The sequence below is a fragment of the Helianthus annuus genome, chromosome 10 (genome assembly GCF_002127325.2).
Source record: "Helianthus annuus cultivar XRQ/B chromosome 10, HanXRQr2.0-SUNRISE, whole genome shotgun sequence".
NCBI lineage: Eukaryota > Viridiplantae > Streptophyta > Magnoliopsida > Asterales > Asteraceae > Helianthus > Helianthus annuus.
Window position 1 is genome coordinate 9,438,650 of NC_035442.2, and position 18,534 is coordinate 9,457,183.

Sequence of the window (18,534 nt, forward strand, 5' to 3'; positions counted from 1 at the left end):
CGACGTTCTGTTAGGAATGGATTGGTTAGTAGCCAACCATGCTCGAATTCTCTGTGATAAGAATTCCATAGAAATTCATGCACCCACAGGAGAAGTAGTAATGATTACAAGAGATAAGCCATGTAAGCCAATGAAGTTTATTTCTGTAATGAAAGTGGCTAGTTATTCAAGAAAACAGGGAATAGCATATATGATTTCAGCAATCATCAACACTAAAGGTAAGGAACTTAAGGAAATTCCAGTAGTATCAGAATACTCAGATGTATTCCCAGAATAACTACCTGGATTACCTCCCGACAGTGGAAGTAGAATTTAGAATTCATCTAATTCCTAGAACTACACTGATAGCACCCACCGAAATGTTAGAATTGAAAAAGCAATTAGATGAATTGCTCAGTAAAGGATTCATACAACCTAGTTTATCCCCTTGGGGAGCACCAGTGTTGTTCGTAAAGAAGAAAGATGGTTCGATGCGAACGTGTATCGATTATAGGGAATTGAATAAGGTTACAATTAAGAATCGATACCCATTACCTAGAATTGATGATCTTTTCGATCAACTTCAGGGAGCTAGGTATTTTTCTAAGATAGATTTACGCTCCGGATATCATCAATTGCATGTACAAGAAGAAGACATACCTAAAACTGCCTTCAGAACTAGGTATGGTCATTACGAGTTTACAGTCATGCCCTTTGGATTAACAAATGCTCCTGCAGCATTCATGGACATGATGAACAGGATTTGTAAACCGCACTTGGATAAATTTGTAATTGTCTTTATCGACGATATACTCATTTATTCCAAAAGTCAAGACGAGCATTGTGAGCACCTACATGCACTCTTAACTTTGTTAAGAAAGGAAAAGCTTTACGCCAAATTCTCGAAGTGTGAATTTTGGCTACAGGAGGTACAATTTTTAGGACACATGGTGAATCACGAATGTATTCACGTAGATCCCTCCAAAATATAAGTGATCACCAAATGGAGGGTCCCGTAATCAGCTATGGAAGTTAGAAGCTTTCTAGGGTTAGCCGGATACTATAGAAGATTTATTAAGGATTTTTCCAAAACAGTTGTACCATTAACTAAGCTAACCTGTAAAACAGTGAAATTTGAATGGGGATCAAGACAAGAAGAGGCTTTTAAGATTTTAAAGCAAAGGTTAACAAACACCCCAATTCTTGCCTTACTAGAAGGGACAGAAGATTTTGAAGTTTACTGTGATGCTTCTAAGCTAAGATTAGGATGTGTGCTAATGCAACGCAAGAAGGTAATTGCATACGCCTCAAGGCAACTGAAGAAACACGAGGAAAACTATACGACTCATGACTTAGAATTGGGAACAATAATTTTTGCCCTTAAGATTTGGAGACACTATCTGTATGGCAGTAAGTTTACAGTCTATACAGATCATAAGAGTTTAAGATACATATTTAGGCAAAAAGAATTAAACATGAGGCAAAGGAGATGGATGGAAATTCTAAGTGACTACGACTGTGATATTCAATATCACGAAGGAAAGGCAAATGTAGTAGCAGATGCTTTAAGTCGTAAGTATCATGAGAAACAACGACGAGTTCGTGCTCTTAGATTAAGTTTACAATTAGATCTAATGGAACAACTGAAGAATGTTCAGACAACAGCAATCAAGGATGATGCTGAAAGAATGAAAGGACGAATAATGGAATTAGAGCAAGGAAGTGATGGAATTTGGAGATTCCACAAGAAAAGGATTTGGGTACCTAAACAAGGAAAGTTAAGAAATAAGATTTTAGAGGAAGCTCATTAATCTAGGTATACCATGCATCCTGGTAATAATAAGATGTACAAAGATTTAAAAATAATTTCTGGTGGATAGGAATGAAAAAGGATATAGCTAGATATGTATCTAAGTGTCTAACCTGCTCACAAGTTAAGGCAGAACACCAGAAACCCCCAGGTCTACTACAACAATTAGAAATGCCTGTATGGAAATGGGAACTAATAACCATGGACTTTGTTACTAAGTTACCCAAAACCAGAAATGGTAACGACGCAATTTGGGTAATTGTGGATCATTTAACCAAATCAGCTCACTTCCTACCCATGAAGGAAACTTTTAGTATGGAAAGATTAGCCAAGTTATAAGTAGACGAGGTAGTATCCTTACATGGAGTTCCACTCTCTATTGTATCGGATAGAGATAGTCGTTTCACTTCACATTTCTGGACGAGTTTCCAAGAAGCAATGGGGACACGATTGAATTTAAGTACTGCATACCATCCCCAAACAGACGGACAAAGTGAAAGGACGATCCAAACCCTGGAAGACTTGCTCAGGGCATGTGTGATAGATTTTGGAGTAAACTGGGACAACCATTTACTTTTAATTGAATTCTCCTATAACAATAGTTATCATTCAAGCATCGAAGCTGCCCCGTTCGAAGCACTGTATGGACGCAAGTGTAGAACTCCAGTTTGTTGGGCAGAAATAGGAGAAAGCCAGTTATCAGGTCCTGAAATCGTACAGGAAACCACCGACAAGATCACTCAAATCAAGGAAAGACTGAAAACGGCTCGAGATCGCCAGAAGAGTTATGCAGACAATTGACGCCAACCACTAGAATTTCAAGTTGGAGACAGGGTACTCTTAAAAGTTTCTCCTTGGAAGGGGGGTAGTCTGATTCGGTAAGAAGGGAAAGCTAAGTCCGAGGTACATAGGACCATTCCCAGTAATCCAGTGAATAGGACCGGTCGCCTATCGCTTACAACTATCGGAAGAGTTAGCTGGAGTACATGATGTACTTCATATATCTAACCTCAAGAAATATTTATCTGACGAATCCCTGGTAGTAGCTTTTCAAGACATAGAGGTAAATGAAAAGTTGAAGTTCGTAGAGAAACCGCTCCAGATAGAAGACAGAAAGGTCAAGTTTCTCAAACACAAAAGATTGGTACTTGTCAAAGTCAATTGGGATTCAAAAAGAGGACCCGAATACACCTGGGAGCTGGAATCGGAGATGAAGCGAAAATATCCTCACTTATTTTAGTAAATCTCGAGGATGAGATTTTAAATAAGGTGGGGAGGATGTAAGGACCTGCAAAAATGTCCATAAATGACCTGTAAGTGAAAACCCGGACCCCTGAAACCCTAATGTGCGTGAAAAACCAAGGAATTAAGGAAATTGGATTTCACGCAGGCCACGTAAAAGTTAAGCTCGGGGTTATGCCGGCCACTTCAACTTAAAGTTGACCGGATAAGTGTTCCAGGCCACGTGTCGTACACGTGGCAGACCTACCTGTGACACACAAGCCCTACACGTAAACTAGGGGGCCCTCGCGGGCCGCGTAAGAGTCAAGCGAGGGTTTACGCGGGCCGCGTAAAACCCAAAATCTGGCTATAAATGGGTTGGCCATGAGCAGTTCAGTTGTGTGCGAAAAATTTTCCAAAATCACTTTCGACATGCTCGAAAATCACATTCAACTTAAGAAAACGCTGCTACGATACAGGGTATTAACTCGATCACTGCTACGATAAAATGTCCAACCGATTGAAACCGATCTGATGGATGTTTAAGTGTTGCTCGTATTTGGGCTATACTTTGTCATTCATCGTGAGGGTTTTGATTTCGTGAGTTATCGTAAATGTTGTATTAAGTTACTGACCTAGTTTCGTATGCATTGCTGTTTAAATTAGGTTACAAGGCGAAATTAGTAGGCTAAACTCTGCCCGTCTAAACTTGCAATGTAAGTCATTCTCTTTTATCAACAATGTTTTACAATACACCAATTATTTTCAAGAGTTATAATTACATGGATTAAGTCTTGGTTATCTTGAATCACTGGCAAGTGGGGTATTGTGCACATTACTAATTTCTCACGGTTAGGTTCACCAACCTAACAGTGATAATCATCACTACTTGGGTGAAAGGACCCAATAGTGGTATGACCATCGTCACCAGGGTGTGACACGACGCCAGATAAAAATAAGATAGTAGCCATTGTAATCACTCTTATGCTGTAATTTATAACTAATGTGTCGTTTTGTTTAACCTGAATGACTCGCCAGTATTTTCCCGCTGATAAAATATTTTTAAAACATGTTTCAGGTGACTTACTGTGAATCAAGGAAAACGTGCTACGGAGCACTAACAAGCTTGAAGTGGTGGCTCAGTAAAATAAATAAACATGTTTTGTAAAACAAGGGATTTCCTCGAGAAATTACCTTTACTGTAAATTATGGGGATTGTCCCAACTTATGAAATAAAATAATTGGGCATTTTCAAGTTTCAAAAGATCCTGTTAAACTTCCGCTATCAATTCAAATAATAAATACCACGGGTTTCTGTCCCGCGGCTCCTGGACCGGGTCACACCGGGATGGGGGCCGTGACAGAGTGGTAAGATTCATCAAAAGGGGAAAGCTAAGCCTCAGGTATGTTGGACCTTTTGAGATTATTAGAAGAATAGGACCTGTAGCCTATCAGCTACAACTGCCATAGGAAATGGTAGGAATACATGATGTATTTCATGTATGTAATCTCAAAAAGTGCTTAGCCGTTGAATCACTAGTAGTGCCTCTTAAGGACATAGAGGTAAATGAAAAGCTTAAGTTTGTAGAAAGACCCCTACAAATTGAAGACAGGAAGGTCAAGAATCTCAAACACAAGAGATTGGTTCTAGTCAAAGTGAAATGGGAGTCAAAGAGAGGACCAGAATATACTTGGGAACTTGAATCAGAGACGCAGAAGAAATACCCACACCTGTTCCAGTAGACCTCGAGGACGAGTTCTAAAACAAGGTGGGGGAGGATATAACAACCCTCCTAAAATATTTCCAACACCCCTAATATATTTATAACATCCCTATACGTTTTAAAATACATCTCGTATATGAAAACCAGTCCCGAATACCTTTAGTTTTACAAAAATAAAATAAAAACAAATTCCAAGGGGTGCTCGCGAGCCGCGAAGACCTTTATGGTCTTCTATGCGGGGCGAGACAGCTAACCTACCAGGCGGCACCCTAAGCTGCCACATGGCAGCCTTGTGTCAAACCTAGTTCGACGAATCAGCAAAGCTAAAGCCTACACCCCTAGCTCGGGGGCAGCGAAGGCTTAGCCTTCATCTTACGCGGGCCGTGAGAGACTGGTCGACCAGCCCTATAAAAGGGGGCTATTAGCCTTTAGTTTTCGTCGCTCATTTCTTTCGATTCTCTCTCAAATTCTAAAGTGTAGAAGTAATACTCGGGCATTATACCCCCTAAATAACGAATTTCTGCCTCGTTGTAAGTATCATAACCCCCGGTTACGTATTAGATACGCTGCCCGATTGATTTAGTGCTCTGTAATGGCTATCGAGGCTCTGCCCGAGGTAGTCGTTGAAGTTCTGTCTCGGGGAGGGTATAACTAATGTAAATATTGGGTTATTGTACTAACGCGTGTGCATTGTGTTATTATTAGGTTATAACCAGGAAAAAACAAAGGAAAAATCCTAAAGTAGCAATGTGAGTAATCTCCTTTTTGTGAACCTTTTTGTAAACTGTTTTTTTTTTTTTTACCAAACCTCAATTGTTTTTACATTATACTAAACAGTGATTGAGTATTTGTATTGTACAATTATCGCCGGTATGTTGGGGTTTTGTATACAAAATTTGTTACTACACTGTGAGTAGTAGCATAACCACAAGTCGGGTTGATAGTACCGTGGGTGGTAATTAAAGTAGAAAAATAAACAAATGTAATTGCGAGATCGCCCTCAATAACTGTAAACTGATAAAACCTGTCTTGATTAAATTGGGATTCACTCACCAGTATTTACCACTGACAAAATGTTTTTAAACACGTTTCAGGTAACAAAATGTGAAAGCCAAATAGAAGCCAGTTGGCAGCACTGAAGGCTTGGAAAAGTGGCTATAAAAGTTACCTAAATAAAGAAGATATTTTATCCCAATATATTTATTAATACAAAATGGTGTTTTACTCTGATAAAGTATTTCCTAACTACGGTCCTGATGAAATTTTCTGCCGCCAAAATAGATAAACACCTATACCACTGATACTGGCCACGGCCGCCTGTTCCCGGGTAGATAGGGGACAAGGGGTTGCGACAATTCACATCTCTGTTAAGGATTTCCATTGCACTTTCTTTATTCTTAGATGTAATTAGGACTTTCAAACCTCCTACATACCTTACCTCTGCTTCCCGTAGTCCAAGCCCTTCCTTCATCATCCACATCTTTCGTAGATGATTGATGCTTTTAAGCTCACCTATAATTGCATTTTCTTTCCACTGCCGATATGCTTCTGATTCATGAGCAAAGTTTAGCGCTATATCTGCTGTTCTGGCCTTTTTCCTCTTGCTATGTCTGCCAAGACACCTTATTCCCGTAGTACATCGGCCTTTGGGTTTGCTGTAGTGTTTCGGCATTTGTTTTCCTGACCCATTCCTTTCTCGACTCTTGAACTGGTTTTTTTCTTAATCTTTACGAATTTCGCCACGTTTGCCCTAATCTTCCACCCAGAGAAGCAGAGTTGGTTTAACGCTTTGACCATTTTTGTCTCGTCCTTTACCTTTGCAAATCTTAGAAAGCCAAACCGTAATCCACGTTTGTTGATGTGCGTGAAGTGTGTTATATTTTTAGATATATATTTAAGCCCTTTTTACACTTTTAGCCAAGTTTTAAATTTATAAAACACGATATTTACTAACACTAAACACACATATGGGCAAGTGCACCCATCGTGGACGTAGTATAGTGTTGGTAAGATACCGAGGTCGTCCAAGGACACAAGAGCTTTTAATACCGGTTTATCCTCAACGTCTAATCAAATCAAAAAGTTAGAAAAATGTTTTAAACTAAGAAAAATAAAAACTAACTAAATGCTGAAAAAGAAAATAAAATAAAAAACAGATAGACAAGATGAATCACTTGGATCCGACACGTGTATTAGTATAACCTTTGATTATTTTTGCACTTTTGCACTTATTTAAGAGATTATCTTAGTTATTGTAGTAGGCCCCTCTTTTGAAGGCGACGTTACCCTCAACCCAGTAGTTTGAGTCAGCAAGGATACAATCCTAAAGGGTCGGATTATTGAAAGATAATGAATTAAGTTATTAATGCAAATTATGGTAGGCCCCGCTTTTGGCGGTGACGTTACCCTCGGCTAAGTAGTCTGAGTCAGCAGGGATACAGTCCTAAATAGCCGGGTTATAGTATTAATAGTAGTTAGCTTATGAGGGGGTCAAAGAGTTTGGATCCCCGCCATCCAATACCTATGGGCATTGAAGGAGATCCTACTAAATTTGACTCAGGTCCCAAGCAGGACCTCTAAACGCTGAACAAGGGCAAGACCTTTACCAAACCGTTCCCTTAACCCCCGACCAGGTAGCCAACATACCTCCATATAGACCGTGGAGATATGAATGGTGAAAATCTTTTATTTTATATAGACAGTAAAATAACGCCAAGACACCACGGACAAACGATAAGGAAAGATCACCTTCAACATAAGTAACTAGTTATTAAAGTCATTAATACAAAACCAAATAAAAAGTGCAAAAGATTAAAAATAAAAAGTATTATACTAAACACTTGTCTTCACCAAGTGATGTAAGAGACTTAGGCAAACATGGCCTTGATTGTCAAGAACTCTTACGATCAATCTTGGATCCCGAGACGACTCACACACTCTATGATGGACAATGGATGATGGTGGTGGATGATGGTGTTATGGTGGTGGTGGGTGGTGGATGAAGTGTGAGAGAGGTGGTGTGCCAAGGGATGAGAGAGAATGAAGCCAAGCTCCTCTATTTATAGGCTGAACAGAACGCTGGACACGGCCCCGTGTTCGCTGAACACGGCCCCGTGCCCGTCTGACATTCTCTCTCTTCATTAATTGTAATTGCGAATTACAATTAATGCGCCTGCTGTACTTTCAACACGCCCCCGTGTCCGCTGGGCACGGCCCCGTGGTGAGCAATGGAAGCTTCTACTGGTTTGTCTTTTCTGCTGCTTCCTGGGCACGCCCCCGTGTTCACTGGACACGGGGCGTGTTCAGGCTCTGTTTCTCTTCTCTTTGTCTTGGGAGGTGCCGTTGAGGGTCCGGGCAGTTCACTTTTGTTCCTTTTCTTGTATTTATGGTAGATTTAGTAGTCTTTTTGCTTCTTTTGTGATTTTGAGCTCATTTCATCCTGAAAATACAAAAGGAAGACAAAAACACTCTTTTTCCAACATTAGTACTTAAAAAGGGTTAGTTTTATGCCTTAATTGATGTGTTTTATATGTTGCATTTTGCACACATCAAATACCCCCATACTTGAACTTTTGCTTGTCCTCAAGCAAAACTCTTTTAATGTGGCTTACACTCCCAAATGGAATAGGTAGAAGAGAAGTTTTTCAACTTGTCCTAGAGTGTCGGGAATCCAAGGTTTGTATAGGTTCTATTTTTATTTTATTTACAATCTTATTCGTCATGGTTTATTTTGAACTTTTTCATAAGATAAACTACTTAATTTGGCATAGCATGCCTTATTAAAATTCCATTTATATACAAGTTCACATACCTCACGGGAGATCACTCAATCACTCGGCCGAAGGTGTATATTTAAGTGAATCGCTCGAGAGCTGCACGGATTTACATTTTCCATATGCTTGCCAAGCGATCAATCCTCCTCCTTTTTAACTTTTACCTTTGTAAATATCAAGAGGTCTTTTGGGGTGAAGGCTTGGGTTTAAAGGTGGGTGGTTGGTTAGTGGTTAGTAAAAAGGGCGAAAATCGTAACAAGTGTCGGTTTTCGTAAAATACCTTATTTTTGGTGACATTTATTTTTGAAGTATTTCTCCAAACAAGCTTTTTGTAGCTTATGTTTGTTTTTGACTTCATCATTTTTTTTTTTGATCACGTAAAGGTATGTTTATGAAAAACCGAGTTTGTCACTAAAATAAAAGTGAAAAAATGAAAAAGGTTTTTGGTGGGTAGAAAATTGTTTTGGTGGTAATGAAATGAAAGGTTTAGGCTCAAAGGGGTTTTCTAGGGGGATTTTGGGTAGGTAAAAAAAATGAAAAATAATGGTTTTGAAAGAAAAATAGTTAGTCCTAATGCCTCCATCATTTACTTACTTGGGTTTAAGTTGGTAAGGACCGGGAATGTATCGTCGTGGCAAGTTCTAGATTTGTAAAGACCGAGCGGCTATTCACACAAGAAACGAAAAATGAGCATTTAATCTAAATATGTGTATTTCTATGCTCAATAAAGGCTCAAAACTCACTTTTTGTGGGAATGGGTTTTTTATGTGACCAAGCATATATAATCGAATTTTAGCTAGACTTGTTATACTGTTTCATAATTTTCTTATGTTAGTTCTTTTTATCACGACGCTATCGGTTGTAAGTTTGTAAAAATATAACCCTTTTATAACTTGTTATTCCCAACTTAAACTAAGACAAGTAAATAAAAAAAAATTGAAAAAGTTTTTGAAAAAATTTTGGGGTGTTTAGCGGTTCCAATAGAGTTTTGTGTAAGGCTTGTTTTAGGATTTTGCAAAATTCCAAGGTTTTAGCATCCCCCCACACTTAAATTACACATTGTCCTCAATGTGTCCAAAAATAGAGTTTTTGGTTGATTAGAATATGTAAAAGTGTGTTTAAAAACAAAGATTTGTGTTACTGGCACTCTGGACACGGCCCCGTGTCCATTGAACACGGCCCCGTGGTGAACTGCCAGTAAAGAAAAACTTACAGAGGGTGAACACGGGGGCGTGTTGGGTGAACACGGCCACGTGTTCGACAAAAATCTGCAGGTCAGTAGCCAAACAGCAGAACTGGGAGATGGACACGGGGGCGTGTTGGGTGAACACGTCCCCGTGGTGACAGTCTGTTAGCCGAAAAAATAGGGTTTTCTCCCGGTTTCTTCCTCCTAGGGCTGCGAGTGCTAATGTTTAGCATTCTAACCCTTGCATTGCACCTGTTCAAGCATTCAATACCATCCAACCAAGCACCAAACATCCTAATCTTACCATAGTTAAACATTATCCAACACAAAGTAAAAACAAAGTAAAAATAAAAAGAAAAGAGTTAAGGAAAGTAAATTGTCTTGACAAATGGCACGCAGGCCATGAATTGTTCGATAGGAAGGGTAATCAAACCTGTGGGCTCATAACCAGCTAGCCCTTTGCTCCTCCCGGCCTCCTACTCCATATCTTCATCACTGTCTTCACCTCCGCCTCCCTGCCTCGCCATGTACTCCCGGATGCTACCGATGTCATCTTGTATGTCGTTGACGCTGCGTTCGATAGCTCCTACCCGGAGGTGTGTGTTGTTGGCGAGGTTATAGGTGTTCCGGGTGCACATGAGGTTTTCCTGCAAAAGATCATGCAAACTTTGGAAATTAGGAAAACCGCCTCCTTGAGAGGAGGATTGACCCTGTTTGCCTTGGGGAGGGTATTGGTACTGTGGAGGTGGTGCATGAAGAACTAGAGCCTCTTGCGGGTTCCATGCGTAGCCTTGCGTCCTTTGAAAGCTCACCGTCCCGTCCTCCGCTTCATAGAGCAAGTTCATGGCCCGGCAGATATGGTAATCAACCCGTCCCGACCATGGGCTCCTTTCGAAGGACTTCGGGATGTTCGCGAAGTGCTTGAAAAGACGGTACACCCATCCCCCGAAGAAGATTGGTGTAGGAGCAGAGGCAAGGCGGTTCAAGTGCATGTTCCGCAGTAGGAGGTAAGGAACATCGAGAGGCTTCCGGTTGTGGATGCAGTGAAGGACAACCAAATCTCTAACCCCAACAACGCCACTACTGTCATGGCGTTGGTTTAGCGAGTACGTGAGGAGCCTGTGGATGTAGCGATATAACGGGTCTCTCAGTTTGGTACTCTTTGTGCTGCTGGAGTTGTAGACCCCCTCACCGATTTGAGCCCATGCGGCTTGGCGTTCTGTTGCGTCCAAATCTCGCAATCCCCCGGTATTCTCTTCGTTCCCCGCTTCTTCGTCTTTGTACAGCCCAATGATTGATCCGAACTGCGCCATGGAGGTTCTATAGGTCGTACCCCCACATCGAAACTCGACCGCCTCGTGATCAAACGGGTCGCGTCTCGAGTTGAAGATGAACGTGCTATAGAACTCCAATGTGCATTGGTGGACCGACCTAAGTCGGGTAGTCAATGCAACGTGCAGTGGACCCGTCACTATGTTGTTGAAGCGGTCCAGTTGGTTCACCATTGTCAGAAGATCGGTACATGCCCGCCTTGGATACTCTTCGGGCCTTGTTTGTAGGACCTCATAGCGAGCCCTGGCGTCAAGTTCGCTGGCATTGAACCGTGTGAATTTGGACATCTGAAAAGAATACAACAAAAGTTAGTGCGAAACATGGAAATTCGGGTTGAAAACTGCAAACAGTGGGCTGGACACGGCCCCGTGTTCAGCGAACACGGCCCCGTGTTCAGGCGTCTGTAACACCTAATTTTCATTTTTTCGTCCCGGTTTCGAAAACCTGAAAATTTTTAGCCTAATAGCAGCGGTTTCCCCCGAAAATGAAACCCTAAGTGTCATTTTTCCAAAATCAAACCATTTACCCTTTCAATTTTGAGTTTTTCGGTTCAAGAACAAGGGTTTGTGTTTTTAGTTGGAAATCGGACAAATCTATCAACAATACATGGCTATTTACTTCCTATTACTCTACTCTAAACTACTACTAACAATTTTCATCAAAAATTTTGAGTTCGATCCGGATGAACATGAAGAACCCTAGATTTCCCCCAATTTTTGATGTTTTAACTACATGCAAGTAACTAATCTAACTACTAAGAAGGATAGAATCATACCTTGACGTTGTTAGGCTTGGTGGTAACGTTCAAAATCGGCAGAAAATCGCTCTAAACCAGAGAGTTCTCGGCGAAACGGGGCGTGTGGAATGGTGTAACTGATAGAAAAAGAGGGTTTTATCCCGACAGTCGCCTCGACACGGCCCCGTGTTCAGCGAACACGGCCCCGTGCCGGGTGAAATTTTAAATTTTTTTTTTTTTTTTTTTTTTTTTTTTTTTTTAACGTGCTTGTGTGCATGCCCCTTATCTCCGAATAATGGTTAGATGATTTTACCAGTTTTGAACGTATACTTACCTGTAACATGTCGGGTATGAGTTTATTCGTTGACCGTTTGAAGTGCGATTTCCTCTTCCTCATCCTCAATGGATCCTCTGTAGAGTTTAAGCCGTTGGCCATTGACTTTGAATGGTGTTCCATTTCGAGTTTTAATTTCTACTGCACCGTGTGGAAAAACATGGGTGACTGAAAAAGGTCCCGACCACCTAGATTTTAACTTACCAGGAAACAATCGAAGTCGCGAATTGAACAGTAGAACTTGATCTCCAATCCGAAATTCATTAGATTTAATATATTTATCATGCAAATTTTTCATTCTTTCCTTATAAATTTCGGAGTTAGAATATGCATAATTCCTAAGTTCTTCTAATTCATTTATTTGACAAAATCGATTCTTACCGGCAACTTCTAAGTCTAAGTTTACGTTTTTAATTGCCCAGTAGGCTTTGTGAGCAATTTCTACTGGCAAGTGACAACTTTTTCCATAGACTAGTTTATATGGGGTTGTGCCTATAGTGGTTTTATAAGCGGTGCGAAAAGCCCATAAAGCGTCGTCTAGTTTGTCAGCCCATTCTTTTTTATTTATCCCTACGGTTCTCTCAAGTATTCGTTTTAAACCTCGATTAGTCACTTCGGCTTGCCCATTTGTTTGAGGATGATATGCTGTTGAGACCCGGTGATAGACCCCATATCTTGTTAAGATTTTTTCGAGTTGATGATTACAAAAATGGGTACCTCTATCACTTATTAATGCCTTTGGTGTGCCGAAACGAGAGAACAATTTTTTTAGGAATTTTACTACTACTCTTCCATCATTTGTTGGAAGAGCTTCGGCCTCTGCCCATTTAGACAAGTAATCGACCGCCACAAGTATATATTTGTTTCCTTTTGAAGGCGGGAAAGGTCCCATGAAATCGAGTCCCCACACATCAAAGATTTCACAAACGAGAATGCCATTTTGAGGCATTTCGTTTTTGGAAGAAATATTACCCGATCTTTGGCAGGCATCACATGTCTTTACAAGGTTTTGTGCATCCTTGTAAATGGTTGGCCAGTAAAATCCAGAATCAAATACCTTTCTTGCGGTACTTGAGGCACCATGATGTCCTCCGTATGGACCTTCATGACAATGACGGAGTATTCTTCGTGCTTCATTACCATGGACACACCTTCGGATGAGTTGATCAGCACATATTTTGAAAAGATAGGGGTCTTCCCAAAAGTAATGCTTTACATCAGCAAAAAATTTCTTTCTTTGATGATGTGGCCATCCTTTGGTGACTATACCGCTGGCTAAGAAATTAGCGTAGTCGGCATACCATGGTTCTTGTCTGCTTTCCATCATTTCCAGGGACTCCGTGGGAAATTTTTCGTTGATTTGCTCGTCCCTGGTCGTCTCCAAAGCTGGGTCTTCTAAGCGTGAGAGGTGATCTGCAGCAGTGTTTTCTGCTCCTCTTTTGTCCTTGATTTCGATGTCGAATTCCTGGAGGAGTAGAATCCACCTTATCAAACGGGGTTTTGCGTCTTGCTTCTTGAAGAGGTACCTGATGGCTGCATGGTCTGTATAAACTATTGTTTTAGAAAGAACAAGATAGGAACGAAATTTATCAAAAGCAAACACCACCGCTAGTAACTCTTTCTCTGTAGTTGTATAATTTTCTTGTGCATCATTTAGAGTTTTACTAGCATAATAGATTGGGTGGAAATGTTTTTCTTTTCTTTGTCCCAAGACTGCTCCAACAGCAAAGTCGCTTGCATCGCACATGTTTTCGAAAGGAAATTTCCAATCTGGTGCTATCATGATAGGTGCATTGACTAGCATTTCCTTGAGGGTCAGAAATGCTTGATTGCATTCCTTGTCAAAGATGAAGGGTGCATCTTTTTCAAGCAATTTTGTTAGAGGTCTTGAAATTTTCGAAAAGTCTTTGATAAACCTTCTATAGAATCCGGCATGCCCTAGGAAACTTCTGATTGCTCGCACGGAGGATGGAGGAGGTAATCGAGATATGGTCTCGATTTTTGCTCGATCAACTTCCATTCCTTCGCTTGAGATTTTATGTCCGAGTACTATTCCCTCTGTTACCATGAAATGGCATTTCTCCCAGTTAAGGGCGAGGTTAGTTTCCTCACATCGGGATAGCATTCGTTCAAGATTATCGAGGCATTGATCATATGAGTCTCCAAAGATGGAAAAGTCATCCATGAAGACTTCCATGGTTTTTTCAATCATATCATGGAAAATGGCGACCATACAACGTTGGAATGTTGCAGGCGCATTACATAGACCGAATGGCATGCGTCGATATGCAAAAGTTCCGTAGGGGCATGTGAAAGTTGTTTTCTCTTGGTCTTCTGGTGCTATCGGTATTTGAAAGTAACCTGAAAAACCATCTAAGAAACAATAAAATTTATGACCGGATAATCTTTCTAACATTTGATCAATGAAGGGCAAAGGAAAGTGGTCTTTCCTTGTTGCTTCATTTAATCTCCTGTAGTCTATACAGACTCTCCATCCCGTGACGGTTCTTGTGGGTATTAATTCATTTTTCTCGTTAGTTATTACCGTCATACCTCCTTTCTTCGGGACTACTTGGACGGGACTTACCCACGGGCTATCGGAGATAGGGTAGATTAGTCCGGCGTCGAGTAGTTTGATGACTTCATTTTTAACCACTTCTTGAACATTGGGGTTCACTCTTCGTTGTGGTTGAATCACCGTTTTGTAGTCATCATTCATTAAAATTTTGTGCGTGCACATGGAAGGACTTATTCCCTTAATATCTACAAGCTTCCAAGCGATCGCATTTTTGTGTTTTTTAAGTAGGTTAACTAATTTTTCTTTTTCTATGCTAGTTAATTTAGACGAAATAATTACAGGTAAACTACCATCTTTGCCTAGAAAAGCATATTCCAAACCCTTAGGGAGTTCTTTGAGCTCGATGGGTGGGTCTTTAGGAGACACCTTATTTTGTGGCTCATCTAGATCAAGAACTTTAAAAGTTTGTTCTATGGCTACCTCTTCGTCGACAAAGTGGTCTTCCTCGTGGTTTGTATCAGGTGGTTCAGCTTCATCTTCAATTAGGGGGTCATTGTTGCCAAAAGGATATTTCATTGAGCGCTCAAGATCTATGCTCCTTTTGAATGCCCCTAATTGAAGAGTTAGAGTGTTGAATTTCCGGTTTTTCAAAGCTTTGTGAGTTTGTACAAAAGGTTTTCCCAAGACTAGGGGGGCATCATCTAAGATGACGAAGTCGGTTGGGATTACAATTTGATTTGTTTGAACCAAAATATCTTCGACTACACCGATTGATTTCATTACTTTTCGGTCGGATAGAAAAATGGGTATTTGAAGTGGAGTAAAATCACTAATACTTAACTTTTCAAAAATGTAGTTGGGCATTATGTTAACACAAAGATCTTTATCAATAGTTACATTACTAATAAACGAATTTTGAAAGAAACATGGAACCGGTGTGATGTTAATTTCAAAAGGATCTTCTTTTATTAGCGAGGTTTGATCATTAGTTAACTTAACACTTACCATTTCTTTGATTTTAGCACTAGTGTTTAACTCTTTTAAAAACTTGGCATGAGGGGTTATTAAACAATGGTTTTCGAAAGTAGGTGATAAGAGAATAATTTCCTCTAAATTAGACTCTTCTTGAATTTTAACATTATCGGACTCACCATTTTCGTTGTTTAACTCATGTGTCTGTTTTTCACTTTCTTGTTCTTCCATTTTTACATTTTCAACTACCTCTACGTTATTATTACTTTTTAACTCTTCTCTCGCGCGTGATTCCTCTTCCCTTGCGCGAGATTCTTTCATGCAACGTTCGATAGTTTTAATGTGTTCTAATATCCTATTGGTCACTTCGGTGAGATTGAAAGAATTTGGATCCTCTAAGCTTGAATCCGGTTGTTCGATCCTTGGTTCCTCATAGTACTCATATGAAGTAGATGGTTCACACCATTGTTCTTCATTGTAAGTATATGATGGATAAGGGTCGAAACTTTGTTTTTCATAGTACTCATATGAGGTGGGTTGTTCACGCCATGGTTCCTCATAATAAGAGTATGAAGGTGGTGGCTCATATGTTGAATCTTCAAAGTATGAGTATGAAGGCTCATACCTTGGTTCATCAAAATACGAGTATGAGGGAGGAGGTTCATACCTTTGGTCTTCATAGGATGTGTATGAAGTTGATGGCTCGTACCTGGGCTCCTCATAATGGTTGTATGAATTGGATGGTTGATATGAAGTATTATATTGAACCGAGTGTGCATTACGACAATTAGTGCAATAATTACCTCTATAATCATCCTCATCATAGGTGTAGTTGTAATCTCTTGAGTATTGATCCATAGGAATCACTCAACAGACTACAACTGAGTCTCGGGACCAGAAAACAAAATAAGACGGAAACAGAAGCTGAACACGGCCCCGTGTTGGGTGAACACGGCCCCGTGTTCAGGGACTGTATCTGGGCGTTTTAATTAAATTAACTGGTCACGTTGAGCACGGGGCGTGTTGAGTGAACACGGCCCCGTGGTCAGACTCTGTATCTGGGTGTTTACTCTAAAATATGCAGCACGGGGGCGTGTTCAGCGAGCACGGCCCCGTGTTCAAGCTACTGTAAATGCAAAAACTAAACTAAAATGCAGAAAAATGCGCGCGTTTTAAAAATGTTTTTGAAAAACTGATTAGGCCGTCGATTTTAAGCTTTCTTAAAATCCTTGTGTCCCCGGCAGCGGCGCCAAAAACTTGATGTGCGTTGAAGTGTGTTATATTTTTAGATATATATTTAAGCCCTTTTTACACTTTTAGCCAAGTTTTAAATTTATAAAACACGATATTTACTAACACTAAACACACATATGGGCAAGTGCACCCATCGTGGACGTAGTATAGTGTTGGTAAGATACCGAGGTCGTCCAAGGACACAAGAGCTTTTAATACCGGTTTATCCTCAACGTCTAATCAAATCAAAAAGTTAGAAAAAATGTTTTAAACTAAGAAAATAAAAACTAACTAAATGCTGAAAAAGAAAATAAAATAAAAAACAGATAGACAAGATGAATCACTTGGATCCGACACGTGTATTAGTATAACCTTTGATTATTTTTTGCACTTTTGCACTTATTAAGAGATTATCTTAGTTATTGTAGTAGGCCCCTCTTTTGAAGGCGACGTTACCCTCAACCCAGTAGTTTGAGTCAGCAAGGATACAATCCTAAAGGGTCGGATTATTGAAAGATAATGAATTAAGTTATTAATGCAAATTATGGTAGGCCCCGCTTTTGGCGGTGACGTTACCCTCGGCTAAGTAGTCTGAGTCAGCAGGGATACAGTCCTAAATAGCCGGGTTATAGTATTAATAGTAGTTAGCTTATGAGGGGGTCAAAGAGTTTGGATCCCCGCCATCCAATACCTATGGGCATTGAAGGAGATCCTACTAAATTTGACTCAGGTCCCAAGCAGGACCTCTAAACGCTGAACAAGGGCAAGACCTTTACCAAACCGTTCCCTTAACCCCCGACCAGGTAGCCAACATACCTCCATATAGACCGTGGAGATATGAATGGTGAAAATCTTTTATTTTATATAGACAGTAAAATAACGCCAAGACACCACGGACAAACGATAAGGAAAGATCACCTTCAACATAAGTAACTAGTTATTAAAGTCATTAATACAAAACCAAATAAAAGTGCAAAGATTAAAAATAAAAAAGTATTATACTAAACACTTGTCTTCACCAAGTGATGTAAGAGACTTAGGCAAACATGGCCTTGATTGTCAAGAACTCTTACGATCAATCTTGGATCCCGAGACGACTCACACACTCTATGATGGACAATGGATGATGGTGGTGGATGATGGTGTTATGGTGGTGGGTGGGTGGTGGATGAAGTGTGAGAGAGGTGGTGTGCCAAGGGATGAGAGAGAATGAAGCCAAGCTCTCTATTTATAGGCTGAACAGAACGCTGGACACGGCCCCGTGTTCGCTGAACACGGCCCCGTGCCCGTCTGACATTCTCTCTCTTCATTAATTGTAATTGCGAATTACAATTAATGCGCCTGCTGTACTTTCAACACGCCCCCGTGTCCGCTGGGCACGGGCCCCGTTGGTGAGCAATGGAAGCTTCTACTGGTTTGTCTTTTCTGCTGCTTCCTGGGCACGCCCCCGTGTTCACTGGACACGGGGCGTGTTCAGGCTCTGTTTCTCTTCTCTTTGTCTTGGGAGGTGCCGTTTGAGGGTCCGGGCAGTTCACTTTTGTTCCTTTTCTTGTATTTATGGTAGATTTAGTAGTCTTTTTGCTTCTTTTTGTGATTTTTGAGCTCATTTCATCCTGAAAATACAAAAGGAAGACAAAAACACTCTTTTTCCAACATTAGTACTTAAAAAGGTTTAGTTTTATGCCTTAATTGATGTGTTTTATATGTTGCATTTTT